This window comes from Protopterus annectens, chromosome 14.part0 (assembly GCF_019279795.1).
Source record: "Protopterus annectens isolate FY-2018-M chromosome 14.part0, PAN1.0, whole genome shotgun sequence".
NCBI lineage: Eukaryota > Metazoa > Chordata > Ceratodontiformes > Protopteridae > Protopterus > Protopterus annectens.
In genome coordinates this window covers 829,931,531-829,949,978 of record NC_056748.1, presented here as the reverse complement: position 1 = coordinate 829,949,978, position 18,448 = coordinate 829,931,531, and the positions used below count along the sequence as shown (strand labels likewise).

The window sequence follows — 18,448 nt, the reverse complement described above, 5'->3', positions numbered from 1 at the left end:
ATTATGATTATTAGAAGTAATGCAAAATATTGCACAAAACACAAAGTAAACAAGGGTCTATATTAAATCAGCGAATGCTTAAAAAAGTTGATAAACGCTGGTTTATCAACCCCATGTAAGCGAAAGCTTACGATCCCAAACACTCGAAACAGTGATTTTTTTTTTCCCAGGGAAAAAAATCACTGTTCCGCAAAAAAAAATAAATAAATAAAAACATTAAAACATTACATAAGGTGGGGGGATTTGCCCCCCATGCCCCCACACCACCCCTACTTAAATATATCAACTCCGAGATTGCACTACAGTGACGAAAACAGCAAAGTAACGGAGGTGGCCAAGCAATTTCTTTCCCAGGGAAAGAAATCTCTTATATGCAGTTTCGCTATTTTGCTGTTTCATGCTTTCAAGTTCAATCAAGACGCATTAGAAGGATTGCATCTTCGATTATATAACAGGAACCCAGTAAACAACTCTATTTACTCTGAGAAAGTCACAGCAAATACCCTGTCTGATAAATTTGCTCAAATGTCCCCCCTTCCTCAAACCCCCTTGCCCCCTCCACTGAATCTTTTAACATTGGTACTTATTAATTACCATGGAAAAAGTCCAAATTGTAAAGGGTAGATCTTGCTTGATGAATTTCACTGACTTTTTTGAGGTTTTGACTGAAGCCATTGATAGGAGTCATTTTGTCTGTTTTGCTTATCTCAACCTTCATATAGTATTCAATAAGATCCCCCATGCAAGCTTCATTGATAATTTTACTACCCATATAATTACAATATTAACCCATGTAATCCTTGGTAGATTTTTAACTGCTTCCCTAATCATACAGGGTAAGAAGTACATTCTCATCTAATAGATTTGTTACTAGTGGAGTCCATAAGGGTTGTGTTAGGTTCCCTTTTTATGTGGCATCTGCTTTCTGATAGAAAGTCAAATGTTAAAGGTATGTGGCTGAGTAAATCTGAGGATGACTGCAGACTGGATGCCATCAGTGATCTCACTGAAGACTTTTTTAATCTCCATGAAGGGACAGCTACTGTCAGCAACTAGTGTTCTGACCATGATCTTAAACTTAATGCTTTAAAAAAATGTAGTTTGGTCATATTTAGGAAACAAGTCTTTCCACTAAATGCACATAAATGGTACCCCAGATATGTTTAATACTGTCATTGCATATCTAGGCAATTTCATTGATAATGAGCCACCTTTTAATCATCGTGTCATACGTCTGGCAGTTTATGCAAAGGCCTAAAAGCTCTGATTAGATAATGAGCTGATTTCTGAGTCAAGGGTAAAACATTTTAATCTTTCCACCTTCATTTAACTATTGTGTGGCTTTGACCAAGTCACTTAATCATACAGCACTTTGGGACAATCGTGAATTTAGGCTAAGCCCTTTAATCATCTCCTGGAATACATGCCTAATGAGTACCTATGAAGTATTAGTAACAATAATAGAATCTTTTTTCATTGCCCAGTTAAATATAGGCATCTCCTGAAGGCCCAGAAAAGTCTTAGTCCTACAGCACTCCTCTTTTACTAGGTTGATCACTGAATATAACACTCTGATCAATATGCATCTTACCAAGTACAAATGCTAGCTTGAAAGACCTCAAACATTCATAACCATTAGAATCAACAGGCTAGACTCCCCCAGGTATTTGAACAGGTAAGAAACTCTTTCACTTTCTTCCATGTTATACAGACTCCTGTATGGAGTTAGTTTCTTGTCTTTCAACCTAACAAAGGCCCTGTTTTTACTACTACTTCATCTCAAAACACTGGTAAGCATCTCCAATAAAGTATAGCATTACTTCTGTTTATTTTCTGGCTTAAAATAGATCATTTTTAAAAGCCCTTCATTATCTAAGTTCATAATTTTATTCAATGTAAATGAAAGAGATGATGTGAAAGATGTCAAGTTTTCTCTCTTATGGTCTTATGGTCAGCAAGGAAACATATCATCAAAAAGTGGAGAATATCTACACCACCATCTTTTGAGGACTTTCTCTTCATTTTAAAAGAAATAGCACTGAAAGACACCAAAATTAAAGAACAAAGAATTCATCCCAAGTTATTCATTAATAGTCCTTGGACAAAAGTGATATCTCTTATTTACTTTTATCAACTGAACTTGACCACTGGTGTTTAAAGATTCTATGAAATTTTAAAATGGACAATAGCCAATACTGCACCCTAGGAAGTATCTATGGTATGTTTACATTTCTCCCTCATAAGGGCCTTACTATTATCCCATGCGGTCCATTTATTTGAACCCATCCAATCAGCAAAACATAAACTTGAAGTATGCTAAAGTGTTCTGCTGTGTAATGTACAAAGGAAGTTGTTCCCACAAGAAGGGAATCCTTTGGGCAATGAACCTTTATCTTCAATAAGTCATATTTATGATGTGAAGTAAGTTGAGGATAACTTTATTTTCTCGCTCACAGGCCTTTGTACATATTGTAGATTGATTGCTATTTTTTTTTCATTTGTAATTTCAGTATTTACTATTTTTAGTATGATTTATTCCATCTGACTATATATATCTTGTCATTTGAAAATTTTAATAAACCTTTTGGGAAAAAAAACACTGTTAATGTTAGGAATGCTTGCTTCAAAACCCTCAACTTACTTCATATCATAAATATGACTTATTGAAGATAAAGGTTCATTGCCCAAAGGATTCCCTTCTTGTGGGAACAACTTCCTTTGTACATTACACAGCAGAACACTTTAGAATACTTCAAGTTTAAGTTTTGCTGATTGGATGGGTTCAAATAAATGGACCGCATGGGATAATAGTAAGGCCCTTATGAGGGAGAAATGTAAACATACCCTAGATACATCCTAGGGTGCAGTATAGGCTATACATAGCTGTTGAAATCATCTGCCTAGTTCTAATCTATGAATGTATAAAGTAAGTGCCAGTAAGCAAGGGGTGGTAAATATTTCCTTGCAGAAACCCTGTTTTCTGTTCAGTACATTAGTTTCACAGAATTACATTTAGAAATTCCATGATAACATTCCCATTTTGGATATTAGGAATAATAAGTCAATTTCACTTACCTGCTCAAAATATTTCCAAATTCAGTTTGACTGCATCTTTACAATTTTTCCACTGTAGTTACTTATTTGATTAAGATGTAAACAGGTACACACTGAATTCAGATACATTTACAAGTTGACAAATATTGCAATCAATTTAATGTCACCTTCATTTTAGCATCTAATTATTTTATGTAAGTAAACATGAAGTACAGCACATTAAATGCAGTGACAAATAATATAAACTATACAACAAAATTGAACTATTACTCAGAGCTATGCAACCTGTCTGCACTGTCATGCATCCAAGCCAATAATTAAACTTGATTTACCTGGGCCACAGTTAGCCCTTTATGCCACCAGCACAGGCAGTCCCTATTTCCTATAACTGAGCTTCTCAAATAAATCCAAGTTATTAGTTTGTAAATATAGCTTACTAAACCATGTAGTCCTCCATTTTTAATGGATTACCTCTGTACAACCTGATCTTAGGAGATACTTACCTGATGTGTTTCTGAAGAATGTTTGAGCCTTCAGGTTACATTTTACTCTTGTTTTATCTGCCTTTTTATACATATACATGAAAGCCAGCTCTTAGGGCCTGTCTCTGGATTAACAACTTTTTAGAAACATATAATGCACCTTCTTGTGGTAGGTGACCAGTGAAGAATAACAGGGACAGAATTGCACTGAGACTTTCAAAGCCACTACAAGGCAATTAGATATCAAGGCAATTTCACAATTCATACTTGGCAGCAAAGGAGAAAAGACTGCATTCATTTTTATGAATCTTTTATTTAGGTTGCCAATTAAAATATAGTTTGCAGTGAAAGAAAAAAAAAAAAAAAAAATATATATATATATATATATATATATATATATATATATATATATATATATATACACACACACACACACACATATATAAATATATATATATATATATATGTATATATATATATATATATATATATATATATATATATATATATATATATATATTACACATACATGTATTACAATAAGCAGTATGCTTGTTGTTTGTTTGCTTGTTATTTCCCTGAAACGCTAATTCCACCTAAAACGCGGCTTTTCAGCGCTTCTGTGGATCCCTAGTGATATCTGCATTGCTTACTGTATTTATTTCCTTGTTTCACTTGAAAGAAAGTTACTGTTTTTCGTTTTTGCATTTAAGTTACCTGTAACACATTGCATTTAAGTTACCTGGCACTTGCTCACTAAGTCAGCACTAAAAAATTAAAAGCACTACACCCTCACAAACTCCCCTTGAGTACCTTGTTCCCCATTGGCCCTTTTTTTAAATTATAAATGAATTCCCAATACTATTCTAGCATGTCCAAAGGTCAGTTGTCAATCTCCTCTCCAATCCAGCTGGTGAATCTGGGAATCTTGAGGCAATGTTACAACTGCCTCATGTACACAGACAACCCTCTCCTCCTCCCAACAAATTCCAACACATGTGAGAGATGCAACCATATAGCAAAACTGGAGGCTAAGCTCTCTCAACTCAGTACTGGCATAACCAGTCAGGAGAAGGAAACCACACTCACTACAATTCCAGTCTCACATAGACCTACCACGACAGCAAACCAAACACATAAACGCACAAAAACATACTCGGAGGCTCTAAATAAAAATCTGCCTAAGCAGCAGAGACCACCAAAGCAGACACCCAAGCAACCGCTACCCCAAAACAAAACACATGCAACACATAGCTCACAAAGCCAGTGTGCTGAACAGTCACAGCCCTTAAGGCTAAACAACACACCTGATACTCTTGTAATAGGTGACTCTATCGTCAGGCACACTGATGTCCCGCTCACCAGGCTGAACAAGGAGAAGGTCACGGTGAGCTGCCTGTCAGGTGCTAGGATCCGCCACATAACACAAGCACTCAGGTCACTCCAAGGCAAGTACAAATATGACTCAGTCATTGTCCATGCTGGTGTGAATGAGTTGAGATGCACCTCTCTGGACTACATGAAAAGAAACATAGAGGAGCTCTCTGAGCATGTAGCCCAGGCTGGTATGACCCTGACCTTGAGTAGCATCTTACCCTCACCAAGAATGATGCCACAATATGAAGACAAGATGATCAATTTCAACAATTGGCTTAAGTACTGGTGTCATTCAAAGGGGATCCAATGCCTGTCAGCCTGGGATGACATGCTCGACAAGCCACGATGCTTCGCTTGGGACGGCTTGCACCTGTCACCCTTGGGCTTTCGGATATTGTCAAAGGCTCTTCCCACCCTCATAGTGCCTTTTTTAGGCAAGGCTCGAAAGACAAACCCACCTCCATAGGTTTCACAAGGGATAAGAGACTAAGAGTTATGCTACTCAATGCCAGAATTCTAAACCTCAAGATGCACACACTCAAAACTCTCCTTAGCATGGAGAACATCGATATCTGTGCAGTAACAGAAACCTGGTTCAAGGCTCCCAAGAGCACCCCGGCACTGCCAGGTTATACCTCATACCATGCTTTTCAGCCCCAAAACTTGGACCGAACCACAAAAGGAGGGGGGGGAGTATCAATATTCGTCAAAGATACCCACACCTCCAGGTTGGTGGCACAGCACGAAGCATCAGAGACTATCCATGTGCAACTAACAGTGGGTAAAACTGCCTTCCAGTTTATAGCCTGCTACAGACCACCCTCCCAAACCCAGGAACCCCACTCGGCCTTCCTGAGAACATTGGAAAATATGAAGGTCTCTCCAAACACCATTATATTGGGCGACTTCAACTACCCAAACATAGACTGGGAGCATTACTCTAGCTCCAACACCCTAGCCAAAAAGGTTCCTAGAATTTATAAACTCAAATGCTATGGAACAACTTGTTACCACTACCACAAGAGGGGAAAACATACTGGACCTGATCATCACCAACAGAAGTGTATCCCTCACTGGTAAGATCAGACCATAAACTAATCTCACTGGATATTCACATCCCGACCCCACCCCCTGCCCAGAAAACCACAGTGAAAAACTTCTCTAAAGCAAATTTCACACTCCTCAAAACCGAGGTGGAATCCTTCAAAGCCCCCGGGCCTGTGGAAAATACGGCCCAGACCGCAGAATCCTTTATAAACGAATTCTATGAACACATTCAGGAATGCATGGATCATGCAATCCCAAATAAAACCAAGACCCAATCCTCCAAAGGCAGACGTCCTGTCTGGTGGACCCCAGCCATAAACAAACTATACAATAGAAGGAGGAAGCTACTACATGATAGAGCAAAATCCCAAATAGGGAAGGCATCTCTGATCAGTATTAGCAAAAATCTATGGGCACTCATAAAATCGTCTAAGGCCAGCTTCGAGAGAAGAATTGCACAGGACACTAAGGATAATCACAAGGCTTTCTTTAGTTATGTTAGGAACCTGGGTGGGAAATCCCAGATATGCTCAGAATTAGTCCAAAATGACACAAAATACACCGAACCCACAGACATTGCCAAAATCCTAGCTGACAGGTTCAGCACAAACTCCCCCCCCCCCCACCAAAAGGGCAAATATCTATCCCAGCAGAGTGCTGCCCCCCTGACATCTCAGATGCTCAGGTAAGAGCCACCCTCTCCAAAGCAAAAAACACAGCATCAATGGGAAGAGACGGTGTCCCGGGCTGCGTCTTACATGAACTCCAAGAAGAGCTAAACCCAAACATAAAACTACTGTTCAATCTCAGCCTTACTACAGGATATGTACCCAAAGAGTGGCGTACAGCAACAGTGGTCCCTCTCCACAAAGGTGGTGCCTCAATGGATCCTGGAAACTATCGCCCCATAAGCCTGACTAGCTTGGTCTGCAAAGCTATGGAAAGGATCATCATGGACCTCATAAATAAAGATATTGGGGACCTACAGACACTGGATCCTACCCAGTTTGGCTTTGTTAAGTGCAGATCCTGCCTCTTAAACCTGGTTGATTTCTTTGAAACAGTCACCAAGGCCATTGACAAGGGGAAGGTGGTCCACACAGCCTACCTGGACCTTGCAAAAGCCTTCGATACAATACCCCACTCAGGCATTATAGATAAGCTCACCAGCTTAAATATAAACCCCTATGTCACTAGACGGGTTGCAAACTGGCTCAAGGACAGAACCCACATGGTTAGGATTGCTGGAGCCATGTCAGACTCCAAACCAGTTACAAGTGGCATCCCACAAGGCTCAGTCCTGGGACCTCTCTTGTTCGGTATATATTTCTCGGAGGTACAGGCCAAAACAGAAGGACTGTGGCTGACCAAGTTCGCAGATGACTGCAAACTGGGCGCCATAATCGACTCTCCAGCCAACACAAACAACCTCCAAAAGGGCCTCATAGAAACAGACAGCTGGTGCCAGAGCCATGGCCTCAAGCTAAATGCCAAAAAGTGTATAGTCATCCCCTTTGGCAAAAACAAAGTGCCCACAAATTACCACATAGGTGGTAATCCATTAAGTACAGAAGAAGTAATTAGGGACCTGGGGACCCAAGTTGACAGCAATCTCTCATTTGATAACCACGTGGCCAAAGTGGTTAGAAAAACATTTTATATAGCCCACCTTATCATGAAGGGATTCACATCTAGATCAGGGGAGGTCATCGTGCCTCTTTACTCATCCCTCATCAGGCCCATAATTGAGTACAATGCCCCTTTTGGGATGTACCTTACCAGACACCTGCAGCAACTGGAAAGACCTCAAAAGTACCTCACCAAGAGGATCAAAGGGCTCAAACAGATGCCATATGCTGCCCGGTTAAAGAAACTCCAGCTCTACTCAGTGGCATACCGCCTGCTCAGAGGCAATCTATGCCTGACGTATAAAGCTATGTCCAACCCAGAATTAATGGACATGCTGCACTTCAGAAAATCCAAATCCCATCGAGCTACGTGCTCGAGAGACTTGAACCTCAGCACTGAAATAAATAGGACATGCTGGAGGGACAGATTCATAACCCAGAGGCTCCCTTCACTCTGGAATAAAATCCCAGTCCAGGTTAGGCAGAGTCCCTCACTGACTCTCTTCCAGAGGAATCTTGATGAGTGGATGGGAGATCGTAGGTTTACCGTGGGTATCACTTCTGTGTCACTGTTAGGCAGAGGCACAGTATACTAACCTCGAAAAAGGGCATAGCAAAATTAATTTAAAATGGGTGGCGAAAGCCAAACACACTCTGGCTAGGCTTATAAATGCCCTAGGGGAGATAGCATAGTATGAACCTATGAACCTACATATATATATATATATATATATATATATATATATATATATATATATATATATATATATATACACACACACACACACACACACACACACACACACACACACACACACACACACACACACACTCACACGTGCACACTCACACTCTCACACACACACACACACACACACACACACACATACACACACACATACATATGCTTGGGTTAAGCAGTGATGCCTAGGTTTCCCACAGTCCTACATATGAAAAAAGATTGCCAGAGGCTCTTGTTTGCACAAATCACACAGGTGGAAGCATTCCTGAACAACAAAAGATTCATAATTTCTAAGGAAATGGACTTAATATGTCTTCTCGCCTTACTTCACCAGACTCCAAAAGTAAACTAAACCATTCTCCAGGCACTCCAATGAAAATCTCTTGAAGCAACAAAAAGAAATTCAAGGCACAAGAGTATGCAACCCATACTTTTGAATCCTTGCAACAATTCCACAAGATCTGTCACAAGGCGGTCTTTAATGTGGATATTTAGAACCATTCCTAACCCTGGATAAGTGATTTGATGTTAATAGACTAGAGGCTGAAATGGACTTCCAAACCATGGAACCATTAGTAAACAAAGTGAATAATTTGGGTAAAGTTCAGGACTGTGCAAAACAAATGAAATTTGCTTTTGCTGTTGCCACTGCAGGAGAAGTGCCTTCCTGAATTCTACATACTGCTGGACTGGGTCTTCCTTCTATAACCTTAAGGGCTAAAAGTATCATTTTTCTTCTGCCTACCTGTACATCAGGGGTTTACAACTGGTATGCTGTCCTCTTGCCCATTAAGCTGCTAAATAAAGAAAACCTGAGGCAATTCATTCCTGCAAAAGTTTTTTTTTTCATGCAATGTAGTAATACTTCTGTAAAGATTAAAATCGGAATTTAAACTGCACTATAGTTCTGCTTATTCATATAGTACATTATCCATTTTTTACTGTTAATCTACTTATTTTGTAATTATTTTGTAACTTTTTACTTCACTAGAGCTGGAGGTGTAGTGTAAGATGCTCATTTGCCACATATATTCTTCCAACCTGAGGCATTCCCAAACATCATGCTAGGCATATCCCCTTAATGGGATGGGATAATGTTGTCTGGAAACTACAATGCACTCTAACAGACGCACATATACCGAGAATGGTAAGGAGAACTCTGATGGCCACAACTTTTTTCAGGAGGACTAAATTCATCAGATTTTTCCGGTTACGTTAGAGTGGCCTTAGTGTTACAATGTATGGATATCTTCCTCGAGTTTAATGGGCCATGTCTGAAATCGCACTCATCCGCACCTAGTCTATGTTCTCAATGTCTAAGGAAAAGAAAAGGTTTTGGCATCTGGGGCAGTGTGGACCAAGGATTTTTAAACGGTTTAAGAAACTGAATTTGGTTAGAATAAGGCTTACCCTTAGGGATGAATTTAATAGAATACAGCTTACAGGGTTGATGACTATACAAGTCTGGCATCAGTAGATCCACCTTAGCATTTATTACTGAAATGAATTACATAATCTCCCAGGGGCAGCAACTCTCATTAACATGTCTTGCAAAGATATAAACAATACAATCTCAGATAAATGGTGGCAATATCTGCAGTTACTATGTCAGCAGAAATATTCTAAGATATGGGCATATATTTAGTTAGGTTACTAATTTAACACCTAATTCTTAAGAGACTGACAGTTCTTTACATACACACATATATATATCTATATATATATCTATATATATATATATATATATATATATATATATATATATATATATATATATATATAGATATATATATAAGAATATATTTTATACACACATATATATATATATATATATATATATATATATATATATAGCTATAGATTGGATATAGATATAGGTATATGTCTAAGATCTAAGTGGCTGTCACATTTTTGAAGATGTAAAATAGGCAAGAGCCTTACAGGCCATTACTAAGATTATTATGGAAGCAAACTGGCTGAACTCTTGTTAGTTTGACCACTTTTCTAGATTCCTTCTGACCTTATATTTTACATATTTCAAAAGGTTGCACTTTTATTGTAAGCACTCTTTCTCAGTCAATCATCAAGTAAAGACAGGGCCGTGCTTTATAATGGAGATGGCATGTATATATATATATATATATATATATATTTACAGAAAGAGAGACAGATGTGAATATCTGCCATTTCGTTTGACTGAATGAGTTGCATTTCAATGAAATGAAACATCATACTGTCCTGTAATCATATACATCACAAAAACGCACACACACACACACACACACACACACACACACACACATACACGCACACGCACACGCACACACACACCCACCACATACCTATCCCTGAGTTGTCAGAACATTCCTAATGTCTCTTTTCATACTCATAAATCACAGACACAGACAATCACAGTCAGACATTAATGCCAGACATTAGACTTTCATTCCTCTTATTGTTGCAAAACTGCATTGTGATGACAAGTCTGTTACTGTATTCATTTTTAAGTGATACCAAGTAATATTTAAAAATTCTCCCTGGTGTTATCCAGCGTTCCAACAGGCTTTGTTCAGAATTCTACAGCACAGCTCTTCAGAGGTACGGCACTGCCCCAACACAAACATCCCACTACCTTCCCAACTGTTTCTGATTGTCTCCCTTCTTTGTTTCTTGTAACTCATGGACTTTTACAGTCAATCAATAATGCCAGACATCAATAGTTTCATACTTCCTACAGTTCAAAGAAAACATCAGAATGCAAGCTCTCCATAGTTACTGTAGGGGATTAAAGCTCTGGATTGTGAATCTTTCTGTGCCAAAGATAGAGGGCAGGATTCATGAATTCTCCGTGTAAGACTTAATAAGTCTTACATGGAGGCTGCAGTTGAACAGTATGACATCAGCGAAACATGAATATTCATGAGGGCACGCTGACTCATCAGTAACTCTTACACAGACTGAGTATGAAAGCAGGGGCGTGTCCGACTGCTGAGCAGTCTAAATGTTCACGCCCCTGCAAGCTGTTACAAAGCACAATGTCAGCACACAAGATCAAGGCCACTCAAATGTACTTGCACCCAACAGCAAACTCCCTGACACTGGAAACCCCAATCAAAGTTATAAAACGTAAAATACTAATTTTCTTTTTTTAATCCACGATATAGCTGCCCGCATACCTCTCAACCTCTTAGAATAAGAAATCTGGACAAAGCCATTAAAAAACTGGTACAAATAGGGACATGTTTTAAATATTGCTCTTACAAATTAGAAAGTTGATAGAATAACAAATTTTGCATTAGTATGCATGTTCTGTATGATATGAAGTCTAAAACTCAAATGTCTGTCATTATTTTCCAACTTCAATCTTTAATAATTTGCCAGAAAGCCACAATTTTATGAAAAATTGACCAAAAATATAAGGCAAAAATTTGGACATTCTGCAAAAATCTGTACAGTTGAGAGGTATGCCCGTATTTGCGCGTGTGAGTGCGGGTGTGCCCATTGCCTAACCACAGTTAGCAACTGTGACAGCGAATAGCATATAAGAAATAATTATTCAAATTCTGCCAAGTAATATTAGTGTAATGGTAGAGCATTAGCCTAAAGAGTAGGCATTCACGGTTTGAGTCCCACCACTACCCTTCTTATTTATTTTTTTTAATGTTCCAAATCAGTATATGAAATAATACCTGACATATATGATTAAAATATTATAAAAACCAGTGAAATGGCCAATTTATTATTGAAGGAAATATATATTTTAAAGGCTCCAGATTTAAGCAGTGCTTTACCCAGCTAAATAGGGTTGCCCAAAGTTTAGCAGCGCTTTATCCAGAGCAATGTGTTTGTGCGGACGTGCGCACCACACCAACCAGGGCACTGTAGGGACACATATCCTACACAAGGGTATCATACAGACAGATGCCTGTCATCTGATACATGCTGTATAGCAGTAAGCCAACTATGACATAGTCATCCACATGTACTATACTTACTATCTCATCAGTACCACATAGGTGGTAGCCCTCAACATGTATGTTGGGTACCAATGTGTACATACAGCCTCATGTTATGTCATGTGTCCCTTGGTATCCACATATCCATAGGTATTGTGGAGTCCCAAGGTGTGTCACATGAGACATTAGAGGCCTGGATGCATATCCACAAGGCGGTTGTACACCTATAAAGACTGTCTATTATTGTCAGTCGTTGTGTATGAACATGTCTGACATATACCCCAGGCATATACCCTCACTCACACTACTGTTAAGTAACTGTCATGGGTGTGTGTGGCACAGATGACCCTGGCCACAGATCACGACAGTGGATGGCCCTGTCACATACATACATATGTGACCTACGATCTGAGAAACAGCGGCACAACCTGTCAATGGTAACAAATGTATTCATGTAGTATGCAGGCTTCACACCTATGTACTGATTAAGGGAACATGTACACATATATATTTGCCACACAGATACCTGATGTGTGCAATGCACTTACTGTTGTAATCATAATATGTCATAACATAGTAAAAGCAAAACCCACACCGCATTGTGCAAGAGTCAGCACTTACAGGATTCAAACCCCTACCTAAGTACATTATGACACTAGAGAGAAATGCATTAGCACAGCATGCTATTTGCTTTACTGGGTGGTTTCCCTTCTCCATCTGTATTTCTGGGGTGGTGACATCATCAGTCTTTCCAAAGAGGAATATACATCTTTAGTGTGTTTTCCCAGTCTTCAAAAAGGCCACTCCTTTCAAACAGAATTACACTCTCATAGTTAGCGTGTACAGGATTCAAACCCCTACCGAAGTACATTAGTACACGAGAGAGATGCATTAGCACAGCCTGCTCTTTGCTTTACTGGGTGGTTTCTCTTCTCCCTCTGTATTTCTAGGGTGGTGACATCATCACTCTTTCCAAAGAGGAATATACATCTTTAGTGTGTTTTCCCAGTCTTCAAAAAGGCCACTCCTTTCAAACAGAATTACACACTCATAGTTAGCGTGTACAGGATTCAAACCCCTACCGAAGTACATTAGTACACGAGAGAGAGATGCATTAGCACAGCGCGCTACTTGTTTTACTGAGTGGTCTTGCTTCTCCCTCTGTATTTCTAGGGTGGTGACATCATCACTCTTTCCAAAGAGGAATATACATCTTTAGTGTGTTTTCCCAGTCTTCAAAAAGCCCACTCCTTTCAAACAGAATTGCACACACACAGTTAGTATGTACAGGATTCAACCCCCTACCTAAGTACATTATGACACGAGAGAGATGCATTAGCACAGCCTGCTCTTTGCTTTACTGGGTGGTTTCTCTTCTCCCTCTGTATTTCTAGGGTGGTGACATCATCACTCTTTCCAAAGAGGAATATACATCTTTAGTGTGTTTTTCCAGTCTTCAAAAAGCCCACTCCTTTCAAACAGAATTGCACACACAGTTAGCATGTACAGGATTCAAACCCCTACCTAAGTACATTATGACACTAGAGAGAGCTGCATTAGCATAGTGCACTACTTGCTTTACTGGGTAGCTTCCTTTCTCTGTCTGTATTTCTAGGGTGGTGACATCATCACTCTTTCCAAAGAGGAATATACATCTTTAGTGTGTTTTCCCAGTCTTCAAAAAGCCCACTCCTTTCAAACAGAATTGCACACACATACCCCCAGCGCTTACAGGATTCAAACCCCTATCTACATGTGTTATTATATTATAGAGACATGCATTAACACGGCGCGCTATATGCTTTACTGGGTGCTTTTCTACACCTGCTATACTTGTAGGATGCTGACATCACCAGACTTTCCAAAGAAGAATGTAACTCCTTCATTGTGTCTACAGTCTACAAAAAGGCCACTCCTCTCAAAGGATGTGATACACATACACAACACCCCCCATACACACACACGCACACATTCAGCATTTGCAGGTTTCAAACCCCTACCTAAGCATGTTATGATACTATAGAGACAGGCATTAACATGGTGTACTATATGCATTACTGGGTATTTGTCTACACCTGCTATACTTGTAGGATGTTGACATCACCAGATTTTTCAAAGAAGAATGTAACTCCTTCATTGTGTCTGCAGTCTACAAAAAGGCCACTCCTCTCAAAGGATGTGACATGCATTCACAACACCCCCCCCATACACACACATTCAACATTTGTAGGTTTCAAACCCCTACCTAAGTATGTTATGATACTACAAAGGCAGACATTAATACGGCACGCTATATGCTTTACTGGACATTTGTCTACACCTGCTATACTTGTAGGATGCTGACATCACCAGACTTTCCAAAGAAGAATGTAACTCCTTCATTGTGTCTACAGTCTACAAAAAGGCCACTCTTCTCAAAGGATGTGACACACACACACACACACACACACACACACACACACACACACACACACACACACACACACACACACACACACAACATTTGCAGGTTTCAAACCCTTACCTAGCTATGTTATGATACTACAGAGCCAGGCATTAACAAGGCGCGCTATATGCTTTACTGGGTGTTTCTTTTTCACCTGCCACATTTGTAGGTTGCAGATATCTTCGGACTGGTCATGGTAATGTCTGTAGTAATTGCAGGAATGAGCCATGTGTGTTGGAAGGTATCCAATAGCTCTGTGTGAGTCAGCTGGACAGGTGTATGGATGATTGTATGTTTGGCCATGGGATATCTTCTGTGTCCCTGCTACACAGATGCACAATGGACTGTACATATATGGGCTATCTTGTGTGACCTACTTTTCACATACACAGTATTCAAATTGGACATGTTGCACATGCCAGACACACTCTGCCTAGGTGTGTACATGCCCTAGGGCAGATAGCCTAGGATCAGACTCTGCACCTATGATAATGTTCAGGATTCACACCTGTTTATTGATGATACCCTTTGCAGGTGTTTATCGTCTTCGTTTCCCCACTTTCTATGAACAATTTAGGTATCTGCAGCAAAGATGTGATTATGACAGGGTTCGACTATACTGTATATGTGTCTATTGTCATATAACTGTGTGCACAGGCCAGATTGCTGGATAGTGTGTGGTTCCTGGGTTGACACCTGTAACTGCCTGATAGGTATGGACCATTGCTATACTCTGACATGGCCTATGTGTGTGAGCATGCCCAGTGTAACCTTTCAGAATGTTGCTGACTGAGTTCTACTACCATAGTTGATTTATTCAACATTTTACCTGTAGCTAAAAGGCTTGTAGTCTGCAACATAAAACACCCCTGTCAGTCTCGAACCCCAGACCTTGGACACACTAGACTGCATAAATTATTACTAAGCCACAGCAGACATAAAATAATTTGATGCTGTAATAAATATATCATTCCTTACAATGAAGGAATGTAAAGGAATAATAGAAAGGCCATTAGACAAAGCCTGTTCTGTGAATCCTTAACAGCCAGTGTTGTGGAATTGCATTACATGACAGTGATAAGAGAAGCAGTCATTCTAGCAAACAATAATGTTACAGAGGCACTTTACAAACCACACACAGTATCAGGGCACTGCAAACACTAGCATATCTGAGTGGGGCAGACGCCATAGCTCTTAAATATGTTCTATGCAAGTTCATGACTGTGCAATGTATGTTAGCTGTGTCAGTCTCACTCCCGCTAGAAAGTATTGCCGTCATATATAGAGGTGGGGTATTACACAATGAATACTGACATTAATAACAGTAGACACTGCTTGCAACTGCAGCCACTAACATTTTATTTGTCAGTTAAGCTTTTTAAGTTTTCACTTCTCTTAGTTAACTCCAGTGTTACAGTGTCTCTTGACAGAAACATAATGGGCTGTTGTTTTTAGAGTTTTAAGTGCTGGACTGGGCTGGGTTTGTTTACTGCCTGTGTGATTGCCTGATTCTGATTATTTCCACCTGCTAGCTCTGCTGACTCTCCTTGGTTAACTTCCTACTGTTTGTTGTGCTCCCTTTTCCCTTTCCATTCCCTCAGGGGGGCGGACACAGTGTGCACCTTCTATTTCTTGACTTTAGCTAGGATACCTACTGACACATCTCTTCCAGTGATGAGCAACTGACAGCTAACACATGCCACTCTGCTCCAATGAGATTAGCTTCTTTCATACATACCCCCTCATGATGTCACCTATATCCTACTCTGTTACTCCCCTTTTCCTAGTCTTACACTCCACTGACTGTGCTCATTTGCTATGTAGACATGGGATTCACTATCCTTACCCTCATTTGCATAGGATTGCCTACTAATGCTTAGTTACATCTCTTAGACTGGGTTCCCCCCTTAGCAACCCCTACTCGGTAGCCATGTTGTCTTCAGTCTGCCATTGCCTTGCATTGTACATTACAAATTCACATAAAATCCACATTTGTGGATTTTTATTATTAGTTTTCTGGTTTTTAGAGCACAGCCATTTAGTGCAGCGCTGCACTACGCTTAAACATCGGAAATTGGACAAAAAAAATAAATTAATTTTTTTTCATTTTGCATAAGGAAACATTGCCAATGGCCATATATTTGGCCATTGGCATGCTTCCTCTACTGGATGCAACCTTTATTTTGAGCTGTCACTGCTCCGTTTTGCTATTTGCAGAATGGTACTCAGTTGTCAACTGAGTACATTTCTGCAGATAACACTACTCTTACTCGGACAGGTTCGGGTTTCCTGAATCTAAAATCTACCTCATTAGCATGCCTTTCAGCTGCAATTGAGGTAATTTGCATGTCCCGGCCCTGTCCATGAAAGAGATGTGTTAGGAGCTCTCTTGCACACCCCTGCAGGCTGTTCCTGGATCGCTCGTCGGACATGATGGCTGCATGGAGTCTTACTCTACTCTTAGACTCCGTACAAGCCATCGTGAATCCAGCCCAGAGTGTTTGAAGCTGTTTTTTTCAAGATTTTAATTTCACTTTTTTCAGTTACTATTTAAATAATATCCCTGGTGTCTAGTGAGAGCACAAAGGACTAAAGATCTGCTGACAAAATATTTTGTGTGCAAAAGGGACAACATTCAAAGGTTCTTCCCTAACGTTTTTATGTGACTTAATGTAATATTTAAAAAACATCCCTGGTGTCTGGTAATAGTGCAGAGGATTAAATCTTTGCCTTATTAACAAGATGTTTCTCTGTTGAGAGTAGACAGCTTGAAGCCTTTCACTTGTTGTTCTTTTAACTTTAAGTGACTTAGGATAATATTTAAAGAGTATTTCTGGAGTCTAGTGTTTCAGTTTAGAGTAATTTATTAAGTGCATTCTTGGTGTGTCATGCCCCCCCCCCCCCCACGCACACACACACTCATACAACTTTTGTGCTACAAAACTATTGTTCTATTAACTTTTTAATTGATGTAAGGAAAGTGATATAAGGAAATTTTAATTTCCTTGGTGTCTACTATCTCGCAACCCAATATTGCAGGATTTGGTCATTAGTTTAGGGGAGATCAGGTGTTACAACCCCCCCCCACACACACACACACACACACACACACACACACACACACACACACACACACTGATAATTGTCCTCTAAACTCCTTGGCATTTACCTCTAATATGATCTCATCCATTGATGGTAATGGGTGAATGCAACGTTTTGACAGAGCTCTGCTGCCCAAATACCTTACCACAGGCATATCAGGGAATAGCACATGAGTAATAAACATAGGCCACTCCCCCATAATGCCTCATTAGCATGTAGCTCAGCCGAGGAGATGGCCCACTGAGGAAATCCTACAGACCAAGTTAGATCACTGCATCAGGCCTATCACTGAATCAGAATGGGCCACTACCAGTGATATCAGCCATGTTATGGCTTCCTGCTGATGGTGGCCCTTTCTGAGTTCAGCCTTTAAGTCTCCTATAATCTGACTTGAACATAATTTTACACTATAAACTTACTTATATATTCCCATCTCAGATCACTGTCACTAAATTACCTTGTCTGCTTAAATTTAGATGTTTAAATATATTCTTGTAATTTTCCTATTTAATAATTTTTCTCCTTAATAATGCTTCATGAACAAAAGAAAAAGAGGTGTTTTAAACTAGTGGAATCATCATCTAAAGATTTCATTGGTGGAGGCTGTCTATGAC

The 18,448-nt window shown here is 39.7% G+C and overlaps 1 protein-coding gene across 1 annotated transcript in view; it reads right to left on the bottom strand.

The window, feature by feature from the left end:
* Positions 1–18,448, bottom strand: part of TLL2 (tolloid like 2) — a 2,712,623-nt gene that overhangs the window by 282,990 nt on the left and 2,411,185 nt on the right. The window lies entirely within an intron of this gene.